The 25,781-nt window shown below is 38.5% G+C and overlaps 1 protein-coding gene across 1 annotated transcript in view; it reads right to left on the bottom strand.

Annotated features, from left to right (window-relative positions):
* The window catches only part of edar (ectodysplasin A receptor), a gene marked incomplete at its 3' end in the record, with an annotated part of 70,852 nt that extends 61,747 nt beyond the window's left edge, over positions 1-9,105 (bottom strand). The window contains 1 exon segment of the mRNA NM_001006819.1: positions 8,936-9,105.
* Positions 9,106-25,781: the final 16,676 nt, after the last annotated feature.

The raw sequence follows: 25,781 nt of genomic DNA, 5'->3' as shown, positions 1-25,781 counted from the left end.
CTATTGAACAGATCCAATTTGATTTGATGGTACAGAATCCATGGATTTACCTGCCACCACTTCAGCAAAACAACTCCATGTGGAGGTACAGTTGATTGCACTAAATTTTTGGGAGTACCTAGAAGGAACAAGAGGCATATATTTAAAGTATGGTGCTTGTTTGTACTTAGTGCACTTTACTCATTTTTTATAAACAAAGATGCAGGTGTTTATACTAATTGCTCCACCATTTACTGTAGACAAAGTGATTATTTGTAGGAATCATTTCTCTATCATCTGAATTCTGCTTATGAACGTCTGTTTCATCGTCTGTGTCATAGTAAAATATACGCGGGGGTGAACTTTCCCATCTACTTTCATCATTAGCTACTATACTCTACCACTTCATGGAATTTCCCAGTTCTGATTATAAAATCCAGGTGACATGACACCAGTTTTCCCTTTTAGTTGTTGATCATAGCTAACTAGGAATGGGCTTCCTCAATAGATAGGTGCTCAGTTGCACAGCCTACATTCATTTAGACTCAATGCATCAAATATCAGACAGATAGAGATGCTTGCCTTGAACCTCATCAATTGAGAAAGAAGGAAAGGACTAGATTATCTGCTTACTGGAATGTTATTACATAATTCCACTAAGCAGGTTATCTGGTCCTCTCCTCTTTTATCAGTTTAATAGGAATAGGCTTATAATAATAGTATTAGTACCATTTCTCTTTAAGGCAATTAAAACTATTATGGTCTATGTTGTTACATGCCCATATAAGCTTTTCACATCTGTGAGGGAATCTTGCACAAATTGCTTACATTTCACTCTGATACAATTTAAAATAATAATGCAATTAGCTGCTTGGCATTGCATCCAAGAATTGGTTAATTGCACATACAATCATTTTGGACTAGAAAGAACCCAGCTTGCAGTGAAGCAAACAGGTGATGAATAAAATAGTAAGAATAAGCTGAGCTTTTTAAGGTGCTGGGGTCATACTGGCAATGCTATCTGTAACTGCTTGCCTTGAACCTTGAAAGGACCAGATTAGCTGGAATTTTATTGCAGACTTATACAGCGGAACACATTTCTGGGCCCTTTGTGCCCTCAAAGGGCATCTAAGTAGCCCAAAACATGTGCTGTACATGTCTGCAATATAATTCTAAGCAGGTAATCTCTTTAGGGTGAAGACACATGGAGCTACTAGTAGCAACTACTTGTCACGGCTACTAAAATAGACAATGGTGATCATTTACTGCTAATTGTCTCTACGTGTGTTTTAGCAGAGGCAATTCCCAGAACTGTCTATGGCAGGTATTTTCCAGTGTTTAGTAGCTATGACAAGTAGCTGCTACTAAGTAGCTCCATGTGTTTTCACCCTTACTGGTTCTCTCCTCCTTTATCAGTTTAATAGGAATAGGCTTATAATAATAGTAATAGTACTTTTTCTCTTTGAGGCAACAATTCTATTATACTCCCACAGAAAATGAAGGCACCAATTCAAAGCCAGCTACAAATACAGCTCAAAATCTTCTGGTATGAGATATGCCTAAAAGACACCATTATTTCTGTCACCAAAATATTTGCATTTTTCCTAATGAACACTTAACCTTGTACTGACCTACCTTAAAGCATTGATATGGTGATCAATTTAAAAATTACATTCTCAAATGAAAAATAATATTTTATTTGCACTCTGCAATTTAAGCAGAAAACTATTATTGCCTATGTTGTTACATGCCTATATAAGCTTATCACGTGTGTGGGAATTACTTACATTTCAAAGTGATACAATTTAAAATAATAATGCAATTAGCTACTTGGCATTGCATCCAAGAATTGGTTAATCGCACACGCAATCATTTTGGACTAGAAAGATCCCAGCTTGCAGTGAAGCAAACAGGCGATGAATAAAATAGTAAGAATAAGCTGAGCTTCGGTGCTTCAGTCATACTGACAATGCTATCTGTAACTGTGAACCATCTGCACACAGTTCTTCCAGTCAGCTTCACCATTATTCATATATTTATATTTCCTAAAGGCAACAGAGAGCCTCACTTGGGCCTTGGTCACACCCCACCCCTCTGTTTAAAGGATATGTTCAAGTCGTAGCATATATGCTGACTATTCAGAGAGGTCTCATCGCTTAGAAGCTAATAACTCTTTTGCATCCATTTATGATACAGTCAGACAAGTCTTTGTATGGGCTATTGAGTTTGACCATACAATGAAACTTTCTTACTTTATTCCAATTCAGCATTGTATCTCATGCTCCACTGTTAAATCCAGTAGGCCAGTACCCCATGGACAACCTCTCTTAAAATGCAGAACGGAAGCCAGCATTTCCCAGACATTTATGGGGACCCATTAAAGCTATATTCACATAGGTCTGTCTCATCTGTCTTTCTTTCAAGACTTATTCCATAGACTAACTTTAGTATTCAATACGTTTGTCCCCTGAAAAATATAACCCAGTGAGAATTCAGAAATTAGTTTCATATTGCATCTTCACAGAGTCATATTCAATGACCATGTTTTTGCCTCCCCAGCTTTTGTGGACAATACTTTTACATAGTTGTATAACTAAAAAAGGGTTTGTCATGTGTATAGTCACTGGTGAATAGCTGTGTAACTACAGAAACTCTTTATCATTTGTGTAGCAGAGCCTCTTGTTTATCTCAAACATGATACATTTCTATTGCTAAACAAAAGGCTGGATTAGTATCACAGCCTAAAGTTAAGAATAACATTTTCTCAATTCCTAATGAAAAAAGAAGGGCCAGGACTTCTCTGACTATAGCAGAAATTCATTAGAGACAGACAGAAGTTTCTGGTGGAGAATTTTCATATTAACTTTCTTACTGTACATTGGTGATTTATAGTCTGATATGTATAAACCCAACATATGATTCTACTATTTAACACAAACTTTTAGTGATGACTGTTTTACATGGAACTGAGTTGAAAAGCACCGCAGTAATGTGGAATTTGGTTTTGCCCAGCAAGTTTTCTAGTGATCTAAAACAAAGTGGACCCCCTCCTTACTTTATACTCTTATAGCCAAGCTCCCACTTTTAAACAAAGCAAGGTGGAACGATTTTATTTACAAGTGATTTTTTAAACCATAACATTTGATCTATAAGTTACTGAAGCATATTGTATCATGTTAAAATGAAACTCGAGAATGCTCGCTCTGTATTTACATGAGATATATTCAAAATGCTGACTCTGAATTGGATTAGGAAGATTTTGTGTAGATGTTGTTGCTATCCTCCCTCGCTACAAAAAGCATGACAAGTTTTAAAAAAAATCTGCTGGAGTTGAAGTTTTCTGTAAGGACGTAAAATTGATAGAGGAATGGGACTCATCATCATAAAAGTCTGCCAACGACTGTGCCAGAAATCCAATTCATCAATGATATATTTCTGCTGTAACGCTCTTTCAGCTAAGGTCAACAAAACACCTAGAAGTGCTAGAATTTTATTAAACACAATTCCATTTCAATAATCTTCATGATGGAACCATTGCTTGCTACCCTAACCCTGTGACCTCTTAAACTAACTTTTAGGGTTACAGGCAGTCTTTCAAAATGAGCTATAGTGGTCCCATTACGTTATTACACTTTTCTAAGACTTGTGTTTGATGTCTTTCTGATGGCTCTAACAATAAAGAAAGGTGTTTGGCAGTCCAACTCACTGGGAGATATTTCTGTATATGGATTGAATTTATAATCTACAAAGTACATTGCAAATAAATGTATTTGAAAGAAATGTAAGAGTTTGGAATCCGCGATACAGACTTTTGATGGAGTTTTTGTGACTCAAACAAAATGAATATGTGAAGCTCATCTAATAAAAATCAAGCAGTGCATCTTATTTTAGTTTACTGGGCAAAAAAAAAAATCCCCCCAAACTGTACTAGCGCCTCCCATTCTACTTCCTGTTGGCTGCTTTCCCATGCTGTAAGATACCATCCAGTCAGGGAACGGCAGCCTGTATTTGCCTGTGTGAATGCAGGGCTGTGATTGGCTAACCATTCCTACTGTGCTTCTTGCAAGGACCCGTCACTCATTTTAAACACAGACAGGGACAAGAGAAGATCTATAGGGAGCTCCAGTAAAGGGGCCATTTTAAAAAATAATGAACATTTTTAGCCCAGGTTTAAACCAGCACCATATATTACTTTTTATTGCCTACAATATTAAGGGGATTTTGAGTTATGCTATATTTACCCTTTAAAGAAATCCAGAATCATCAGAACATCTGCCCCTGTTTAAGACTCCATTTCTATGCAAGGGTAAAATGCAGTTTGCCCATCCGCCTCTGTGGCCAGATTGCCCAGTGTTTTATAAAGTGACATGCAAGTTTCTTGCCCATACATCCTAAAAGTTAGCCCATGTGGGATATCAGATTAACAAAAGTTGTACAATTTTGCACATTGCTTATAGAATCTGGTATATCAAGCAGAGCAAAATGCACCCCTTTCACTGGCATTACAAATATTTGCAGAAAATCATGAGAATTACTGCATGTTAGAGGCCCAGGTGTGATTGTGGATTACAAGTAGTATAGGAGGTCACATGGCTAGGACTGGAAATGTATATACCTACAAGTCCTGCCCAGGTCATAGGCTACTATCCACCCCACATGTTTTAATTTCATTTAAACCGCTCCTCCAACACTGCTGCAGTGAACTCTCCTACTCATTGTTTTCCTTACAATGCTACCCTACCAGCTCCCATAAGTACATCTTTAGACAGTTGCAGAACTCTGTGGGCCCTGGATTTGTACTAAAGGCACTCTCCGCACTCTGCATTTGCACTGCAGGGACACTTTGGGTTCTAGGATTGGTACTGCTGTCACTCTGGGCTCTGAATTTATTCAAACATTGTGCAAACTTGTCTTAAATTTAATCCTGTTAATATTGGAGCCTGGCCGGGAATTGCTACAAATATGCAGTTACTGCTACACTGGCATTTCTCATTGCTAGAATTTAAATTTTGTGTGTATTGCTTGTTAGATCTATAAAGGGAAGATCACTTATAACTAGTATGTGTGGGGACTCACTTTTTGCATTTAATATAGCATGTTAATTAAACAGTACCAATATCTCATCCTGAGAACTTCCAGTCCCCAGAATTTCTTTTTACATTTTTTTTGCTGCACAGTTTAGGATGTTATGACTGCTCAGTGTGTGGAAGTGAAAAGGTGGCATGTGTGTACTTGCAGACTTACTTAGAGGCAGTGCATTCAAGTGTATCATCCCATGGAAAGATTTAGGATGGAATTTAAAGGGATAATTGTGTTGAAGTTAACAGAGGAAATGGTAAAGCGTGAACCAAAAGGACCATTTTATTTTTCTTTTTGTACAGGATAGAAAAAAAATGACATGGGAGGTCTGTGAGGCTGAACTGGTGGTTTTGTTCAAGCAAAAACCTGTTTGGATTCAGAGAGTAGCGACAGTCGGAGAAGCAGTGTCCTGTTTAACTGAGAATTCATGCCATGTCTCTGTCATTTCTGAAAGTGCTTATTATTTTTTAGCATAATATTGAATTTGTTTTTCTTAATTTCATAATAACATAAAAATATCCAGTGAGACAATTTCCTGCCCCCCCCCACAGTACATCCTTCAGCAAGGAAAAAATACGTGTAAGGGACCCGTAATCTGGAAACCTGTCATCTATAAAGCTCCAAATTACGAGAAGGCCATCTCCCAGAGACTCCATTTTAGGCAATTAATTACAATTGTAAAAAATTATTTCCTCTGTAATAATAAAACTGTATCTTGTACTTGATCCCAACTAAGTTACAATTAATCCTTAATTCTTTCAGGTTTAATTAATGTTTAGATGATTTTTTATTTAGTATACTTAAAGTTTGGAGATCCAAACTTTGAAAAGATCCCTTATCTGGAAAACACCAGGTCATGAGTATTCATACATTCAAACAGGTTTAGAGCAGTATTCCATGGCATCAAGGCCCGGATGTTCACTGGTATTTGGGGTATATGGACTACTTGGTAGGTTGCGAACCCCAACTGCAAAATGGTTTATTCATTTTGTCACAGCTAGGCTTGTCCTCGCTTGTTAGTAAAGAGAAGCTTTAGTAATTACACAGCCCATATAGTGTTCATATTTTTTAAAAATGTTTTTATGCAAGAATATGCTTGGTCAGGCAAACATTTGTTTGATTGGTGACATAACCAAAGGAATAAATCTATGTGTATATGACCAGCTTTTAGCCATTTGCAAATAATTTTAAAGAATTATGTAGAGTTTTATGGTAAAATGGACAAAACTTTGTATGGTCCAGTTAATAATAACATCCCAACAGCAGTGAGTTTTTATTAGCCTAGTGCAGTTAAATCCCAATAAATAACCTAATAAAATAAATATGGTAATAATTCACTGATACATTTGACGCACAGAAAGCCCTTCTGGCAAACCAGCAGCCAAGTTGCAGCTGATACACTAACAGCATTAGCTTCTACATTCAAAGAAATCTCTAAAAACATCCAGGTTCTCAACAGCTTGTTGTAATTTGATAACTGAAGACAATTTTGATATGCTGAGAGGCAGCTGAACGGACTTGTGCCTGGAAGAAATCATTTTTTTTGGAACTGATGTCTAGTAATGACATGATGAGCAGGAAGATAGCGAGGCAACTTGTGTCTGCCAAAGCATCAGATTTTACTGAGCAACTTTACTGTGCAAATACCTATAAAATAGCTGTTCTTGCAGTTTGCTAACACATTAGGTACTGGGAAAGTAACCAAATAAGTTTCTTAGTCAATAAAGACAAAGAGATCATTTTTTTTGCAGACATTCTGTGTCTGTAGATTATTCAAAACTTATTGTTTAGTTAAGTCTAGCAAGCCTGCTATCATTTTTCATTTTCTGTTGTTCACCATAGGTCACAGTCTCATGGAGAGTTTTTTCAAGACAACCAGTATGGCAGCACACACTCATACACATTAACATTAGTATGCCAATATGCTTAACTAAACATTAATAGGAAAATACTTTTAATATGAACCTACTGATAAATAGGCCTTCCCTTAGCAGCTATTCAATACAAGGATTACATTTTCAAATGTGTTTGATCCATTTTAAAAATGAAGAAAAAGGCAAGGCTCCATGTTTTTCCTCCATTTTATTTGGTTCCAGAATGTGGTGCAAAGAGTTGCCTCCTTCTCAGTATGTGGCAGTGGATCAGAGGGTTGTCCTCTGAAATACCCCTACATTATGCACCATTGAGGACATGCAGGAGAAGAGCAGGGGGGCACAAGGTGTACTTAATCCTGCTCATGTTAGCCATTAAGTACAAGATTCCCTTGTGCCTTTGTCAGCTGTACTCTGCAGCTTGCACCTGCCAATGATACAGGCACAACTACTTTGTGTATGGGTCATAAGGGGCACAATCTTTTACCCTTTTGTAGCAATGGGATCTAAGATCCATATAACTTAAAAAAACATAAATAAAAGATAACCAAAACATATATTTTGCATAAGTACTCCATGCCAAGTTCACCTAATGGCTGAAGGCCTTTTACACCCCAAAACAAAACAACAGCACATTGAAGTGTAATTTGCAGTTAGAATTTGCCTACACATTTGCTTATTGGGCTTGGTGTGGGATCCTGCAAGATCAGTGTACACTACCACAAGTGTATGACCAGTGGGCCTGGAACTGTTTGGCTGAAACTTTGCTGATGCACGTTCAGGTACCATGTCCATGAACAGTGTATGAGAAGTGATGGTGAAACAGCCAACTGGGGGCCAACCGCAGCAATAGTAATTTTATGATGAAATAGGTTAAACCTTCCCTTCAAACTACATGAAATCCATGTAGGTATCAGCAAGCCTGCAACATAGACTTTCAGCATTTTATTCTAATCAATACGAACGTCACATTTCCTAGCTAACTGCAAGTGGGGCACTCTTTTTTTCCATTGGCAATTGAGGTGCCACTGCTTAGTAAATCTTATATAAAATATTTGCAAACAAAACATTTTTACACATGGCAAAATTGCACATGGCATTGCATTTTTTTGTTCTGTTTACAATTTTTATTATTACTTCCTCCAAAAAGTTTTTTTAGACCAAAAAAAAATACTACAACTCCCAGACAAAATAGAAATAGCTGGGCAGTAAAGGTTATCTGTTTATAAACCAGCCGCTGTAGCTGAACCAACATCAGTGTGATGTCATTGTGGACTTTTCCCTACTCCGCCAGAGAATTATCTTGCCTTTGGCACTGTGCACTGCTGACTGTGATAAGGAAATGTTCTTTCCCAGTTAGTCATGATTGTGCAAAGTGTGTCCTCCTCATGCACTGCTGAGCTATGCTGTGCTCACAAATATTCAGCAGCTCATCTGTACCCTGTTCTATAGACAATATAGAATGAAATGTTGTCAAAGCCAAAGTTAATAATACTTCAGCTTTTTCTGCAGGCACCACATTGCTCTATAGTTAAAATTAGATAACACCAGGCATATAGTAGCTGTTCATTTAAACTGTATTTGTACCCAAATGTAAATTGCGCAAAGAAACTTCATAGTGATATATATATATTGGATCTGCATCTCTCCACATTATTATTTCCAATGCTCTGGGATACTGGAGAAACTGTTCAAGGGCTTGTACTTGCAGGCAGTAATTCCCTGCGTTCATTCAACCTAAGCCAGTTTGCTACTGAGAGCTGTGCTGCCAGGTGGGATACAGCAGCTACCGATACAAATTATTTGTAGGGTTTGAGTCAGAGCTGCAGGGACACACAGCAATGCAAGGAGTTTGTGCCACCAACTTGTAAAGAAAAGTTACCAAACCACATGCATAAATGGCTAAAAGCCCAGCTAATGGCTATAGAATACATCCATGTACATAACAACAGTGTAACATACACATTAAATCTTGGGACAAGCAAAAGAATAACGCAGACACTTACTTGAGGCCTGAATGATGTGCTCCACACTAATGCAGTTAAAAGGAAATCAGTCAGTCCAGGGAAATCCAGCTAATAAGTAGAAACTTCATGGCTCACTCCAAGGCTAAATGGGACCTTGTCATCTGCCACTCAGTCACAGCCAGAGCTGGTACATGTGCACTCTTCCCTGGTACTCCCACAGCAACTTGTGTTTGATTGTTTGCTCACAGCAGTGCACATGCTTTCACACACAAAAAAAAAAAAGGAAAAAAAAGTAGCTTGAAGGGAGCAGTTTTTCTCTCTCTTTTTTAACTCTGACACCACCTAGAGGTTTAACCAATATTATATATTCATCTAGGCTTCTTTCAGGAGGGAGAGAGAGAAAAAAAAAGTAAAAGAAATACCGGTTTGCTTGAAGGGATGTACTGTATCATAAATATCCGTCTGTCTAACTGTAGCCTAGAGAGATCGGAAGCTTTGGCACAATTGAAAGGGATTTTCCACCATGTTCAGAACCTAGACTATCATGCGGCTTTGCTTTTAAGCATGCCCACGTTTTCAGATATTTACAGCAGAAGGCGTTCACTCAAGGAGCCGCACCTGGAGGACACAGAAACTTGTTCTAAGAGGGGACTGTGATTATGGGAGTAAATCTTGGGACTCTGCAACTCTTATCAAACAATTCACAGTTTAGCTGATGATGGTCCTGATAATTATACTGTCTTTTCCCAGCAGGGCCACCATTTATGTTTGCAAAATACCCTTTATGGCACCTCACCCTTAATAAGACAATTTGCAGTTCTCCAGCTTTAACTGTATTTTTCAACTGCTAGAGGTAGCACACTGGGAAGCCCTGATTCATCAATGTGTTTAAATATACAAAGTATCCTAACATGGCAGTCTGCTTAGAAATCCTGTGTGGCATCAGAGAGATTGGGCCCTTTGGATACTTACCTCAACTGGCAACTCACTAACAAGTCTGGTGCTAAACACAAAACATGACTTTACAGGAAAGTGGGAACTCACCTGTATCACAAATCAAACCTTTTACACAGGACAAGGGCAAATCATTTCTATTTATTATATAAGGCATGTTTGGTTCCCTGTACACCTAACCTACAGTTAACCCCTACTATTAAAAAAGCAACAAGAATGCTTTCAAATCCTTCAGAAAACAGGTAAAATAAAAAAGTGCTGGGATGGAATTTGTGTTATATAAAGTAGGACTGCTCCACCTATGGACCTTCAGCTTCCCCCAATAGCATTTGGAAAGCAGCAAAAGTCTGCATAGCTATCCTACTGTTCTGTAGCCATCTTGCTATGTTGTACATCCCATCTCCCTACCTATAAATGGTGATTATATGCAGGGCCTACAGCAGGCATCCCTAGTGGCACCATCCACAACAACAGCTCTACATATATAGTTGCCACATTTAAAAATCCCTGAGTTTCTGGAGTATATAGATTATAAATATGTATCCCTTTTATACTCACACTAACCCAACCTCATTCGGATAATATGATTAGATCCAGGCATTTTAAACCTTATTTCATACTCCCTTTTAGAGTGAAGAGGAATTAGGTTCAATCCAGAACTGGCTTATTATCACCCCAGTGACATGGGGTTAGTTCACATATCTCACACTTACATAATTCACACTTTTCAGTATTCTCTACACAAAATACAGCCAATAATTATTAAAAGCACCTTTCCTTTCCTAATATGCCAAAGCTATCTAGCAACAACTTTCTAATAAACAAAAACTCCTCATAAAAAATGAATGCCGACATCCTGAAATGAAAATGAACTAGATATGAATACCACATGTCTCAAAAAGACTTTATGACTAGCAGGTAGGAATGTATTCTCAATGTGCAGTATATCACTTACATGGAAACCAAATCTGAAACAGAATATATCCACTGTCAGATGTTTTGAGGCTAATAAGCAAAGTGTACAGAGCCTGCCCTAGGGCTCATTCCCATTACAGACCGGTGCAGTTGTGACTGGGTCAGACTAACTGAGAAGTGCTAATTTAAGTGCAGTGTGCAAAGGGCCATGTTTATTTAACCACAATGCAATGTTTCCCTCAGAATATCAGCGTAATTGCCACTGTGAGGTGGGTATGCGCCTGAATTTTGGGCAATACACTAAAACACATACAGTTGCATACACAAATTGGACACAATTCGGTTGAAATCCTGAAGTGTTCTGATGTACATAGGCGGAGGGTGAGTTTTTTGTTTGGGGAGGCTAAAGATGGGCCATAGATAGACTGGTTTAAAGCTAATGTGAGACTTAGTGGATTCGCTGCTGGCGTAAAAAAGGAACCTCCCAACTATCTCTTGCGGTTCCCACCGACACCCAGGGATACTGCGCAAAATTGCAGATGGGAGTGATTTTTTCAACCTAAAATGTTAAGGATGTAAAAGTATTCATACGTGCACTTCTGTGAGAGGTTCTCTATCGATTTATGTTTGTGATCCGGTAGTTTAAATGCATTTTAGTTTGTTTTATAGTGTGAACTGACATTCCAGGCACATTATACTGTATATAGTGAGATGCAGTCTGTATTTACAAATCTAGCACATTATATGCAGTGAGATGCAGTGGACACTGATGCCATATATTCAGGCATACCCTCATGCTTTAACACTGGCACTCATATACAACACTGGTTTGTTTCCCAGCTAAATATATAAAAGCACAATGAGCCTTTTCAGGGGGAAAGAGTTAATATAGGACTGGAGCAAGCAGGCCAGGACAAAGGCCCAGGCCTGGGGTTGCAGCAATTTAGGGGTGGCATGCTGCCCAGCCGCAATAGAAACTTTAGCGTGTCCTCTCCCCGCTGCTCCATATGACTTAATTGGCGCATGGGGTGGGGTTTGGGGTACACATGGCCTTGGTGCGCCCTATTCAGAAATCTTGCCTGGGGAGCAGGGGTAATAGAGATATTATAAATGCCAGGTGACAAAAAACTATTTTATTTTAGCTATTGATTCAGCCTTTAGAACATATACAGTATAGTACCTGTGGGATGAAATCTGCAGCAAAAGTTGGTGAGGTTCTTAGGTAAAATTTACAGCCTGCAGTGCCTACATCTGTGCCTTGATTGGTCAGTTTTACTGTCTGTCAAGAGAGCTGTGCTCTGATTGGAGAAGCCACAAGAAGAAAGATCCAATCAGAGCACAGCTGATTACAACAGAACTAGAGCTTGCAGGAAGGATGAATGCAAGAAGATTTCCCTGTTCCAGAGCAGTGCAGAAACCAATGAGTTTTTTTAAATTTTATTTTAAAGTGCCAAGCAGGTTTGGGAAATCCGCCTATGCTGATGTATTAAATTCCAGTTTTTGGTGTCAGAATGACATCTCTGCCTGATTTTGTTAGCTGCAAGTTTGCTGTTACAATTGATTCAGGCTACTGTGGGAACCCAAGAGCCACCATCACCTTTAATATGGTGGTAGCTCCTAGGTCCTATCTGTGCTGATAGGCACTCTTGCACACAAAAACAGGTATGGTATCTGGAAGCCCCTTATCCAGAAAGTTCTGAATTACAGAAAGGCCTTCTCCATAGACTCCATTATAAGCAAATAATTCTAATTTTTAAAAATGATTTCCCTTTTCTTTGTAATAATAAAACAGTATCTTGTATTTGATCCTAACTAAGATGTAATTAATCCTTATTGGGGGAAAAACAAGCCTATTGGGTTTATTCATTATTTAAATTATTTTTATTGGGTTTGTTAAATATTTAAATGAATTTTAGCAGACTTAAGTTATAGAGATCTAAATTATGGAAAGATCTGTTATCCAGAAAACCCCAGATCCCGAGCATTCTGGATAACAGGTCCTATACCTGTAATACTTATTAAATCTGTCCATACACAAGAAGCTCAGGCCTCCAATCAACACTGAAATGTAGAAATGGCTAACAACAGGAATAATATTGATATCCTTTTGATCTTTTTTTGCACAAATGCCCCAGGACTGTGAAAATTAAAGGGGTTCTTCACCTTTGAGTTAACTTTTAGTATAATGTAGAGGGTAAGATTCTAAGCAATTTGCGATTGTTATTCATTTTTTATTATTTTTATTATGTTTTTTTAATTATTTCACTTTATATTCAGAAGCTCTCCAGTTTCGAGACTTTGCATTCTCACGCGTTTTCATGCATATATCGGCTACATGTGCTTGCACCCGAGCGTATTCCATTCATTCGGGTGCAGGCACATGTAGCAGGCGTAGGGCTGAATTTTTGTCAAGCGTTTTTCCGCTTGCCGAAAATATCAGCCCTACGCCTCGTGTGGCATCAGCCTTATTTATTTTTTTTTTTTTCGATTTTCCTATGAAATTACATCCTACGATTCTATCCAAATTCAATAGGATCTTATTGCCTTTTTTTGTGATGCTGGAACTGGTTCAAAAGTGTCGGATAACAGTCTGTAAAGTGAATGGGGCCATACAAGAGCTCTCTGCCCTCCAGCATTATGAAAAAACTGACACGTACATTTCATGAAAGCAGACATCCAGACATCCTAGCCCTAGGGGAGGAAAATAAACTGTTAATGCCTTTAAATATAAATTTCATAACTGATGTGTATAGACAATATAGCATTATAGTGTTATTAAAAAAAAAAGTCACACTTTATACAATAAATTTATTGTCATGAATGGGGTATAGCAATCAAGTACAGTTAGATTGAATGTGTTTGCATTTTTTTTTACAATGCAGGGTACCCTTTCAATTTCATTTAAAAATGTATTATCAGATTTTATACAAATGTTTTTGGATCTTTGAGTAGCTTTGCATATTGCTACGCTGGAAGGTAATACAAAGTTCATATGTATGGTTGTTTACAATCTGTTTAATAACTTATACAGAGTGCACGTAACTGTGAGATCAAGGTCTGCTTTTCCAACTGAAATCGTACCAAAGGAAGAGGGTGCTCCCTGCCACCCCAATGGCATGATGCAGAGTGGAAGTTTGATGCAGAACATGGCAGCCAGTTGGCTACCCAGAGGATTACCTTAGTGTTTGATATTCCTGGTTCAGTCACCTATGCCTTGTGGGAGGAAGGTTCCCTTCTGCCCATACTTAGTTAATTGAAAGGAGAACATGGCCTTCCTGGACACCATCCTAGGTGGTGGATCTGCCTGAGTGCCTGAGGTGGAGGTAGGTCTCACTATAGCAGACCAAGTTGAGCCCTTAGATAAAACAAGCCTTTTTTTTAATAAAGCTGGAAAATGATAACTGTATAAGCACACTCACAGGAGTTGTGAGGCAGTTAGGTGAGCTAGCAAGAACAACATCTGCTCCACGGAAGAAAAGTAGTGTGAAGGTAGATCTCCCAGATAAAACCTTGCCTAAACGTGGCCATACACATAAAGATCCGCTCGCCTGGTGGGATCGCCAATCGACCGGATCTTCTCTCGATATCCCCACCTACGGATGGGCGATATCGGGGGAATTTAGGCTAATTGGGTTGTTTGGCCCTGGGGCCAAGTGATCGAATTATAACAACTGTAATGGGTGCAGTCGGTTCAGGGACCGCATCAACGAGCCGATGCAGTTCCCGATCCGACTGAATTTTATAACCTGCCCGATCTATATATCTGGCTGATTTCAGGCCACATATCAGTCGGGCAGGCCAGTCGTTGTTGCCCCTACACGGGTCAGTAAGCTGCCGAATCGGTCCGAGGGACCGATATTGGCAGCTACAATCGTCCCGCGTATGGCCACCTTAAGTTTAGGGAACGTCAACTGGAATGGGATTTAGGATATATCTAATCCCTGAGAGGATTCCACTTTCTTACACAATTAAAGCTTCACTACAAAATGTACAGTTTTAGTTCCAGATACCTGCAAAAAGTGTAATAGTGTCAGGTGACACTGCGTCCATTAGAAAAAGAGTCTGACACTTTATAGTAGGTTTCACACTTTGATAAATCTGCCCCCATATGTGCCTGTCAGTGCACTTACAGCAAGGAGTAGATAAGCTTGGTTTAGATTTCTCTCCCGCTGTGTAGAACCTACTATAAAGTGTCAGACTCTTTTTGTAATGGACGCAGGAGTGCCAAGGAGTGGATCTTGGTGTAAAAATGCCTGCTTTTGCATTTCCAAGATAAAATGTGCTCTGTATGTACACAAAGGCACAAAGGTACAAAAGGTGTGCCATTAGCCTAAAAAAGTACATGAGCAAAGAAAAAGGTATCCACTCAGACCTGGACTGGACTCATGGTTTTAAATAAATAGTTTTTTAGTTTTTATGGTGCTCCTTAAGCTTTGCTGTGCCAACAGCCAACAGTTAATTTGATATGCAGGTTTATTTTCCTGTGTATAGTCCTGTCATCTGGCATTTCTGCAATGTGCTAACAGCTGGAGGCAGTTCTCTGGGCCCTTCACAACCTTTAATAACAGTATTAACAGTAGTCGACTGTACTCAGCCTGCATCCAGCCTGTATTCTGCAAATCCCATAATTCCCTGCACATGTGATGTCAATAAGAAAAGGAATATCATAGTGCAATGCATTGTGGGTTATGTAGTTCCTGCATGCTGTCTGTAAGCTGTGGAGAGGTTGTTACCATTTGTAACAGCACTGTTTTAGTCCCTCCTCCCTTAGATTTCAGCATATAAAAATGGTATTTATTCATACTTTCCAAAGAAACAGATTACAGTGACAGCTATATTAGGGGTTACTGTGTTGTGCGGAGCTCTTTAACAAATTTTTTTCAGAAACCAGAGTTCCCCTTTAAAGGCAGCTGTAAGAATTTATACAATAGTTGCTAACACAGATGCTGCTGAGAAATATAGCCAATGCAGCAAATTGTAAGTTCAAAAGCTGCACCCTGGATTCCCCAGTGAAACACCAAAAAGAGGAACATTAACATACACTAAATTTTAGAAATATGGTCAGAAAAAACAGAAAACCATTGTAAAAATTCTTTCTGAAAACAGCGATGTTAAAGACTCTTTTGCTGTAAGTGCAGTCTAATTTAAATCACTGCAAAATGTATCCCATTCTCACAGCACCTTTCACATGGGCATCTTTATATTCCATCTGCATTATTTTTGTGCCATTATTATGATCTTGGTCTAAGTTAGTAGTGAAAGTGTGCAAGTGAGTGCGCCAATCCAGTATTAAGTTGTCTGCTTTATTGCTGAATGGTGGAAAAATGATGGACAGTTGCCCACCTTGCTTATTTTACATGCAGTTTATTTATAAGATGTAAGGCAGATTTAAGCTCTGACACAGGAGTTCAGTGGTGCCAGATCTGCATGCATCACTTTAATAAATGAGTCCCTCTGAATGCAAGTATATAAATTTGTATATGTGTGTGTGTGTGTTAGCATGTTATAGATTATCTTTTTGGAATAAAATAAGCATTAAAATGGGACAGATTTTAAGTAAAGTACGTGCTCCAATGATGAGCATCTAATGCTGAATGCAGAATATATTGTGGGATGTCGTATCTTTGTGGGCTATTTCTTTGCACCCTTAACTTTTTTTTATAAATGTCATAAATGAGCCCCTAGATGCAAAATAGATCTATAGCATGCACATAGAGTTTGGTAATTCTATGATATGTTAACCCTTGCTTCAACATAACTGTTGCAGCTACTGTAACGTAGCTGTAGAAATATTTGTTACAAAATCCCTTCCTATTAACTAGAAGCAATAGTAGAGTAATAACATTTACAAGAATCTGTGCATCTGTAGCTTTTGATTTGTTAACAATGTTGCACTCACACTCCATGGTCTTTCTATCTTATGAGCTTTTTTTGTACCTTCAGAGTAAAGGTGGCCATACACAGGCCGATTGTCAGCCCGTGTAGGGGCAGGAACGAGGGGCAAGCCCGCCCGATATCTGGGTTAAAATTGGGCAAATATCGATCAGGCAGATTAAAAGATTTAGTCGGATCGGGGACCACATCGGCTCGTTGATGCAGTCCCCGAACCGATTGCCCCATTGACGCAATTATAATTCGATCGTTTGGTCCCAGCCCTTTAATTACCCCCGGCTTATTAGAGGCATTATGGGACACAGCAGATAGAACTATGCAGGATAATATTTAATATTTTTCATTAAGTTACAGAGACACCCATTGTTTTAGCTTGGCCCCAAGACATCCAAGCAGGATTCTAATGTAATGCACCCTACTGCTATAGTAACCAACTTAAATCAAGTAATGGTACAGTAGCATAAACCCCGCCCTTTTTCTGTGTATTTTAGATAAGTGTTTTGTCAAGGCTGTATACTTTACTGAGCATTGCTCCCAGCCCATATGTCAGAGATTCACAAACTGTTGGCCTCATCCTATAGGTGGTGCAAAGTCACAGGTGGGGGGATCATGAAGGCCATTTAGGGAAAGATACTGGGTGAATACTTTTTTACTATCATAAATATTTTTGGAACTGATACCACACCTTCTCCCTATCAATAAACTTGTTATGAGGTTAGGGGATACTTAAATATATCTAAACCAAAATGAGTCATTTGAAAACAAATTAGTTTGAAAAAAACATGTAACATAGAGATGGGGAGGCTAGAAATTAAGATTAATTCTGTGTGATAAGCATCAATACTATTATGCAGGGCTAGCACGTGACTAGACTTCTGTATTACTATGGTATGCTGAAAAAGGGCAGCACTGTGATCTTAGGTTCATGATCTCCTTATGTCTGCATGGTTTTTAATTTAATTTTTTGGCACACTCCAAAAACATACAGGCAACGGATGGGGGACTCAGACTGCAGGGTTACCTTCCTCTATAGTTTTAGAAGTCCCCCCGGGGGATGCAAGCAGGGGGGCAGTAGCAAGGGGGACTTGCAGCATGCGCTGGGCCCCTGCAAAAATGTATTGGTGGAGGGGCTAGGCATGGGATAGTTATGCTGCTGAACAAATGTATATATTTTTATTCTCATTACTGTATCAGATGTTGATAATGGTTTGCTTAGGGGAAAGGGTTGCAAACCAATGCTAAATCATATGGTTATTTAGCTCCCTGGCTATCAGATTAACGAGGCACACAGTCTTTAGGTGTAACGATTAACAAAGAAGAGCAATTTATTTTACCTTAAGCAACAAAAGGGGTATTTGACAGTCAGATTAAGCAACTGTCTGCCAGAAGGCTTGTGTTGGCAGAAATGTTAAATACCTTTATAGTGGCTCTCGGTTGGAAAAGGAATATTGCCAGGGTTTTAGTAATTATTAAAAATGAGGGCAGAAGTCTGTTTCAAGGTGAAATCTGATTACTGTCTTGGAGTCAGGAAGAGGTTTGCGTCTTGAGGCTAAATTGATATGTGATTCTTTTGGATCAGCAGCAACAGAAGGTGCTTTGTGAATGCTTCAGCTTAAAGTGTTCTTTAACGTATTATGCGTTACTTAGATCTTCATGTAGGTTTGTTAGAGGCAAGGGGTATTAGAACAATGACTGTTGTCACTGAGCTGAGTTACTCAAAAGCATCAATACAACACGTCTCCAGGACTTACTACCCTTTGTGGTACAGTACTGGGTTAAAAAGCCATGTTTCCTCAAACTTTAACCTTTTTTCTACACAGATGCTTTTCCTGACATCACAATGAAAGCTAGACCTGCCAACACAGATATACTCAACCAAAATACATAACAAATGCATCTGTGGTCAATTGTGCAACACATGGATGGTCAAACTGAACCTGTCCTTCCAGGATGCTACTTGGTGTAACTGTTTAGCCAATCATAGTGCTCATCATCTGACATTATAGGCTGAACAGATGTTCTAACATCTCAACTTCATTTCAAACTATATACAGGGGGAGCTTTTAGGCCCTCGCATGTACCTTTGACAATTTGTTGACTCTCATGATAAAAGAGCTCATTTACCTATTGGGGTGGTGGAAAGATTTTGCTCTCAATTTATCCTGATCCTTCTTTTTCGCATGCAGTGAGCATGACTCTTTGAGGCTCCAGAATATACACAAGGTGATGCTCCTGGCTGTACATGCTCTATTGCCAGGAGAAAAGAGCAGAACATTAAACACATATGAGTTATATATCAAAAATATTGTAGGTGTAATATAAGGGAAAATACATTTATCCTTGCCAAATGCAGGTAAACATTTTCATTGAAGAAAAAGAAAAAAGTACAAAGAACTAGTATAAAGAATAATGGTTTGGTGTATATATATGAATTTTTGCTGAGAGGCATTTAGAAAAATACAGCTGGATAAAAGGAAAATAATTTCTGTTTTTATGAAAAGTTGCTTTTACTGTTCAATAAATTTTTCCCAAAAACAGTTTTTTGCTTCTTCAAAAAACCCAACGCAAAAAATTTCAAGAACTTAAACTGAGTTGCTAAGCAGAAGGGTTGTCAGCTTTTTGGCAGGGGCAGTTGTGGACTATTAGGCAATTTTATTTTGCAAAATGGACATCTCACGATGAATGTCAAGATTAATGAGATGCCAGTCTTGCAAATTCTTCTTGTTATAATGTACACTCAGCAAATACTGTTTTCTGCTTATAAAACACATGTGGTCATTTATTAGGATTTATTAGGATTGTTCGTAAAATTACTTCCATTTGCGAGCAAAATACATAGCACTTCCCTGCGCTCACTTGTGTTTTGACTTTGATAGCAAATCCGATGTTAGACAAAGAGTGTGGCACTCTCTTTGGCATGGATAACCTTATTCTTAAAGGGATTCTGTCATGATTTTTAAGGTATAGTTTTTATTACTAAATTATACCGTGTACTGTTTGCAAATAATTCATTCTGTGGTTTTATTCTTAAACCAACAAATGTATTTTTTTAGTTGTAATAATGCTGGGGTGTAGGCAGCCATCTCAGTGCATTGTGCTTAATCCTGAGCTTCCAAAAAGAGACAGCATTTAACAATGGAACTCAATGGATAAGCTGTTGTTTTCCTACTCAATGTAACTGGAGGAGTCATGACTTGCGTGAGCTGTGCTATTGAATCCTGTCCTCATATCGCCCACTAGCTAGTAGCAGTGCAGGCGTCAGGGAGCTGTTATTTTGTTACCTTTCCACTGTTCTGCTGATCGGCTGCTGAGGGGAAAGGGAGGGTGGTGACATCAGTGTAGTAGTAAAGAATGGCTGAAATTTATCAGAGAACAAGTCACGTGACTTAGGGGAACCTGGGAAACTAAGAATATGTCTAGCCTCACATAAAATGTCAATGTTAAATACAAAAATAATCTGTTTTTTTTTTTTTTTTAAAACAGATTTCAATGCAGGATGGTGTTAGAGGAGCTTCAATTGATGCATTTTGTACAAAACATGTTTTCCTATGACAGAATCCCTTTAACACCGCTTTAGAAAGTGGTTGAAACAAAGGGCTCCTCTACAACAGTGAGCAAGGTTTAAAGTGCAAAAAACAGACATAAAACCCCAAAATACACTTTGTCCGCCTTTGCGTCAACCAACATAAAAGGGCCACATTCATCCACATGTTAGCCCTTCATTAGTGCCCATTTTCAAGGTTACTGTAAGGAGCTCCAGTGGGTGCAAATTGCATCATGAGCCCTGCACTTACCAACTGCTCAAAACAAGAATTAAGTACAGCGCTCCAGAGCAAAAGTGTTCTGCACCTTACCCTGGTGTTGGGCTCACAGTGCTCTAGCACTGCACGTAGCCATTAATAAATCACCCCACACTTTCATACATGTGCCCGTAAATTGGCAAACTAATAAGTGGCATACATGTTTATGACCCAGTGTGGTGCTCTTTACATCGCAAACATGTTTTACTCATTTGTGCACTATTCGCTAATATTCTGACTCTGGAGTAGTAAAGATTTGCCTCGGAGAGTGGCAGGTACAAAGGTAGGGGAGAATGGTGCACGGAGATTAAAAAAGGTGCTTGTGTGTAATTCCTCCCTTTAGTGAAGGGACCTTAAGGGGTTCCTGACTTCTAATAGGCACATTTTATGATGTTTCACTAAGCTCATTAAGGGCAAACACACACAGGGCAATTAATCAGAGTAGCAAAAATTTGCGAGCATAGAGCTGCGGTAACTTCTATTCTACCCTATAACAGAAAAGTCCCTGCGATTAGTCGCCCTGACAGACTTACTTAAAAGTTGTGACAACTAAGCCTTGTGTGTCTTCGCTCTTAAGGTAAGAATGGATTAAAGGGTATAAGAACAAACAGAAAATGATAAACAGTGGTGGTACTGTCAGAGCTATTCTGTCTTAGAATATTTTAAACCTGCACCCACAGTTTTTTGATCATGGCTTTCATTTTACCTAGAGCCATTCCTGATTTATAGTAAGCACAGTTACTGCAAAATTGTTCATAAAACCTGCTATTGTCATACATCAAACATTGGATTTTTATTAAAAAATCAGTACATTCTCTGGACAAGTGCACATATACAGTGGTTCTCGAAAGTGTGTGACCACTTTAAAATGTTCTTTATTTTTATATGAATGTGACCTAAAATGTTAGCCAGTGGGATGACAATCACGTGTGAGTGAGAGACCCTGTTTTATTTAATGAATGGGAGTCCAGCAAAGCCTGATCATGCATACCACACATTTTCTGGATGTGTATCATCGCTTGAACAAAGGAGGTGATGCCCAGAAAGCTGGAAAAGGTTACAAGACTCTAAGGGCCTGATTCACTAAAGTACGATAAAAATTATCGCACGCTTTTTTGCGGTAAAAAAGACGCGAAAATTAGCGCGCGATTCTCCATAGTATTATCGCGTAAGTCCCGTTTTCGCATGCGGTATTTCTCGCGCTAGTTTTACCGCATGCGTTAATTTCCGCGTTAAAAAGAATACGATCGCATGATTCATTATAACTTTTGCGCGCTAAATATCGCATTCGGCTATGTGAAAATTAACTCCTACTACAGGCAGGCGAAAAATTATAGAAAAGTACAGTAAATGAGTTTTTGCCTATAAAATATGGACTTACAGTGTTATTTATTCAAGTATGTGTCTTTTTACTCAATTTCACTAAAGTCTTGGCATGTATGGAATTTTGCTACTAATATACAGTACAATAGTGGTAAAAATTTAGTCGCCAAAATATACAGGAGAATAGTGGTAAATATTTAGTCGCCAAAATATACAGTACAATAGCGGTAAGTATTTAGTCGCGATATTATACAGTACTATAGCAGTAAATATTTAATCGCGATATTATACAGCGAGTTTTGTCGCGACAAATACACTACACGTTATATTTTGCCGACTATTCGCCATTTGTAATCTCGTGATAGGCGCGACTTGCGGCCATTTTGTTTCAGAGCCTGCAGTGATTGAGAGAGTGAACATGCCTGGGGTATCGGAGCTACGACTGGTGGAGAGGCGCTACATCTGCCGCTATCTCCTGCGCTCATCCTATGATAGGCAGCCGCTGGGGATGGTAGGGGTCCACGAGAGAAAGAGGGCAATCCTCTGCAGGCTAATGCGGAGGTTACAACACCGCTATGCCCTCCAAATGGACCTCAGGACTCTCCAGCGGATATGGTCGGATATGAAGCGCAGGAGTCCAGAATTAATAGCTGAAATAGCGGAAGGTAATTATTTAACTTTTAAAAATTGAAGAAATGTATATTCTATATATATATATATAAGTTAGGTTGAAAAAAGACACATGTCAAGTTCAACCATAAAGCCTATATATAACCTGCCTAACTGCTAGTTGATCCAGAGGAAGGCAAAAAAAAAAAAACATCTTAAGCCTCTCCAATTTGCCTCAAAGGGGAAAAAACCCTTCCTGACTCCAATATGGTAACTTTACCAGTCCCTGGATCAAGTTATACTGAGAGCTGGGCTATCTTCCAAATCCCTGTTTTCCCTCACTTGCTAAAAAACCATCCAACCCCTTCTTGAAGCTATCTAATGTATCTGACAAATGAATTTAGTACAAGTACTATGGCACACCAGGGTATTCTTCACAATTTATTTCAACCAGCATAAAAAAAACAAAAACCAAAAACCAACACTGCTGCTTATCGTTCACTAGAGATTTGTTTTAGCCTGAAAAGTGCCAACTTTGGGCAGAATTGTTTACTCACTGCACAAGTTTAGATTTAAACCATGGGTTCAACAAGAAGACTCTGGTGGCATCTTTAAATAAAAGAAACATACAGCAGTTTCTCATTTGTTCTGAATTGATTTACCTGCCCTTATTGGATATCTGTGTATGAAATACACAGATATCCAATCTGTGTATTGTGAGCAGAAGATAAACTACATATACAAGTAGCGCACTGTCAGAAATCTACTGCCGCTATCAATTTAAAGGCAAAATGATTAGTGTTATATATTTATATGTTATATATTTCTCAATCTCATTTCTGTGGTTGAAGGCAATAGGTATGTTTCCTTGCCTTAATTGCACACAATATTCTATTGTGATTAAGGCCAAGGAATTTATACACCCAGTTACAGGAGATTTGGCGCCAGATTTATTCAGCAGTGTAAAAAAACATCTGCAAAATTCATACATTTGTGTGGTGTGTGTCATAAATAAATCTAAATAATGTGAAACAACCAGTGTATAAAGGAAAAAAGAAACATACAGCAGATCAGTTAAAGTTCATGGATGTGGTCCTCCCACTACAACATGGGGGACAGAGAATTACAATTAAAACAAAGAGAGGTATGATGGATACAAAAGCTGATATCCCTTTCTCCAACAGGAATAAACAAGAACTATGACTTGTATTTGCTTTGTAAATAAGGAATTCTATATGTGATTATATATAATTAATGGTGAAGTAGATAAGCGTTAAGAATCAAGGATAATAATAAAATAATAAATAATAAATAATAAAAATTGATGATGTCATTTCCTGCCTGTCACATTAAATGCTGCAAAGTTTATACGTTAAGATGGCGAATAGGCTTGAGAAAGGGTATGTTGTACACCTGAAACATCGGCTGAAATGCCAGCTGCATTTATAATAGATGCCAAGACACTTTAATATATTTCTTTGAGCAATAATTTACCTGTGTGCTGCCTGAATTTGTATCATATTTGTATGTGGATAGATGATCAGTGTCTCTTTACTTGGGGCAGAGCTCCTGCGAGTTTTTGGATAGTGGATAGATTGGACAATTTGCATGGGGACGCTGACCAGTACCATGTGCTAACATAGTGATGCAATTGTATTTATAGGGGTAGTTATTATATATCAATTAAGGCTGAGATAATGAGTGAAGGGGTGCAATTTGGTATTGACTACTGCTACAAAACTAAAGACTAGAATGCATTCTTGGATATCATGCAAGATAGGGAAAAAATTTGTATTGTCGCGTTGAGTACGAAAGTTTCGGATTCATTCAAGCTTCGGTATCGTGACTTTCCTTGGGCCAGGCTTCCAAAATCATGCACAGAAGGATCAAAGTCGGACAGGTTTTTTTTTCGTTCAGATATGAAAATTTAGTGACTTTCAGATCGCCAATACGATATTATCGTGACTAATACAATTTTTTCGTAAGCATATTCGTGATATTTGCAATTCGAATTTATCCCATTGGGGATTCGAACTTGAGTTTCATGAATGTGCCCCTTGGTGTATAGGGAAAGAATAGTTTTTAAGGAGGGGTGAATATTGTAGCAGAAACAAGAGGTAATGTATTAAAATGCTATTTTGTGAGAAAATATTTTTTGTACCACTGAACAAGCAATTATTTATGCTTGCATGGTGGGGGATACCATTTCCTGACTATTTCTCTTTCCTTTTAGGCAAATAACAAAACCCTGTCTTTAAATTTACAGTATGGAATTGATTTTGTATATATTCTTAGAATCAGTACCTCTGTCCTACTGGAAAAAGCAGGATGAAATATTTTCATGTGAATGGCTCATTCACATTTATTACACTGCTGTTTACAATCTGATTTGACAATGAGAATGAAAGATAAAACTAAACTTACCCAAGGCAAAGTAACCTGATGCATTAAGTTTATAAACAATATAAATACATTCACAGGTTCTTTTGCAAGAATGGGGGAAGGTGCAAACTGCAAAAAATTGGCCAAAGCATTTGCAAGGGCCACCATGGCACCCAGGCACATCACAATGCTAAATACTATATGGAAAAGATATAGGTGTGCCCAGGACACTTTCCTACCTGGTGCGCTGTACAAGCAAACAGCATACCATAAGCTAAGGTGTCTGAAAAATGGTGTTGCTATACAGTAGTTTCAGTACAGGTATAGGACCCATTATCCAGAATGCTCGGGACCGAGGGTATTCCGGATAAGGGGTTTTTCCGTAATTTGGATCTCCATACATCTAGGGGCTGATTTACTAAGACACGAATTCGAATCCTAATTGGAAAAATTCCGATTGGAAAACTAACATTTTGCGACTTTTTCGTATTTTTAGCATTTTTTCGGCTTTTCGGAAATTGTCGCGACTTTTTCGTTACCAATATGATTTGCGCAAAAAAACGCGAGTTTTTCGTAGCCATTACGATTCGCTCGTATCTTGTCGCGACTTTTTCGTATTGAGCGCTCGTAAGCGGCGGGCGAAACTTTCAGACTTAGCATGATTTTGGAAGCCTCCCATAGGACTCAATGGCACCCTGCAGCTCCAACCTGGCCCAAGAAAAGTCACCATACTGAAGCTTGAATGAATCCGAACGCTACGAAAAAATCGCAACATTTTGCGCAACTTTCGGAATGGCTACGAAAAAGGCGCGCAAAGTTTCATTACGAAAAGAATGCAATCGGCCGCATTCGGCCCGTTCGTGGGTAAGTAAATGTGCCCCTAAGTCTACTAAAAAAATCAATAAAACATTAATTAAACCCAATAGGATTGTTTTGCATCCAATAAGGATTATTTATATGTTAGTTGGGATCAAGTACAAGATACTGTTTTATTACTACAGAGAAAAAGG

This window comes from Xenopus tropicalis, chromosome 2 (genome assembly GCF_000004195.4).
Source record: "Xenopus tropicalis strain Nigerian chromosome 2, UCB_Xtro_10.0, whole genome shotgun sequence".
Classification (NCBI taxonomy): domain Eukaryota; kingdom Metazoa; phylum Chordata; class Amphibia; order Anura; family Pipidae; genus Xenopus; species Xenopus tropicalis.
This window is presented reverse-complemented; position numbering and strand designations above follow the sequence as displayed.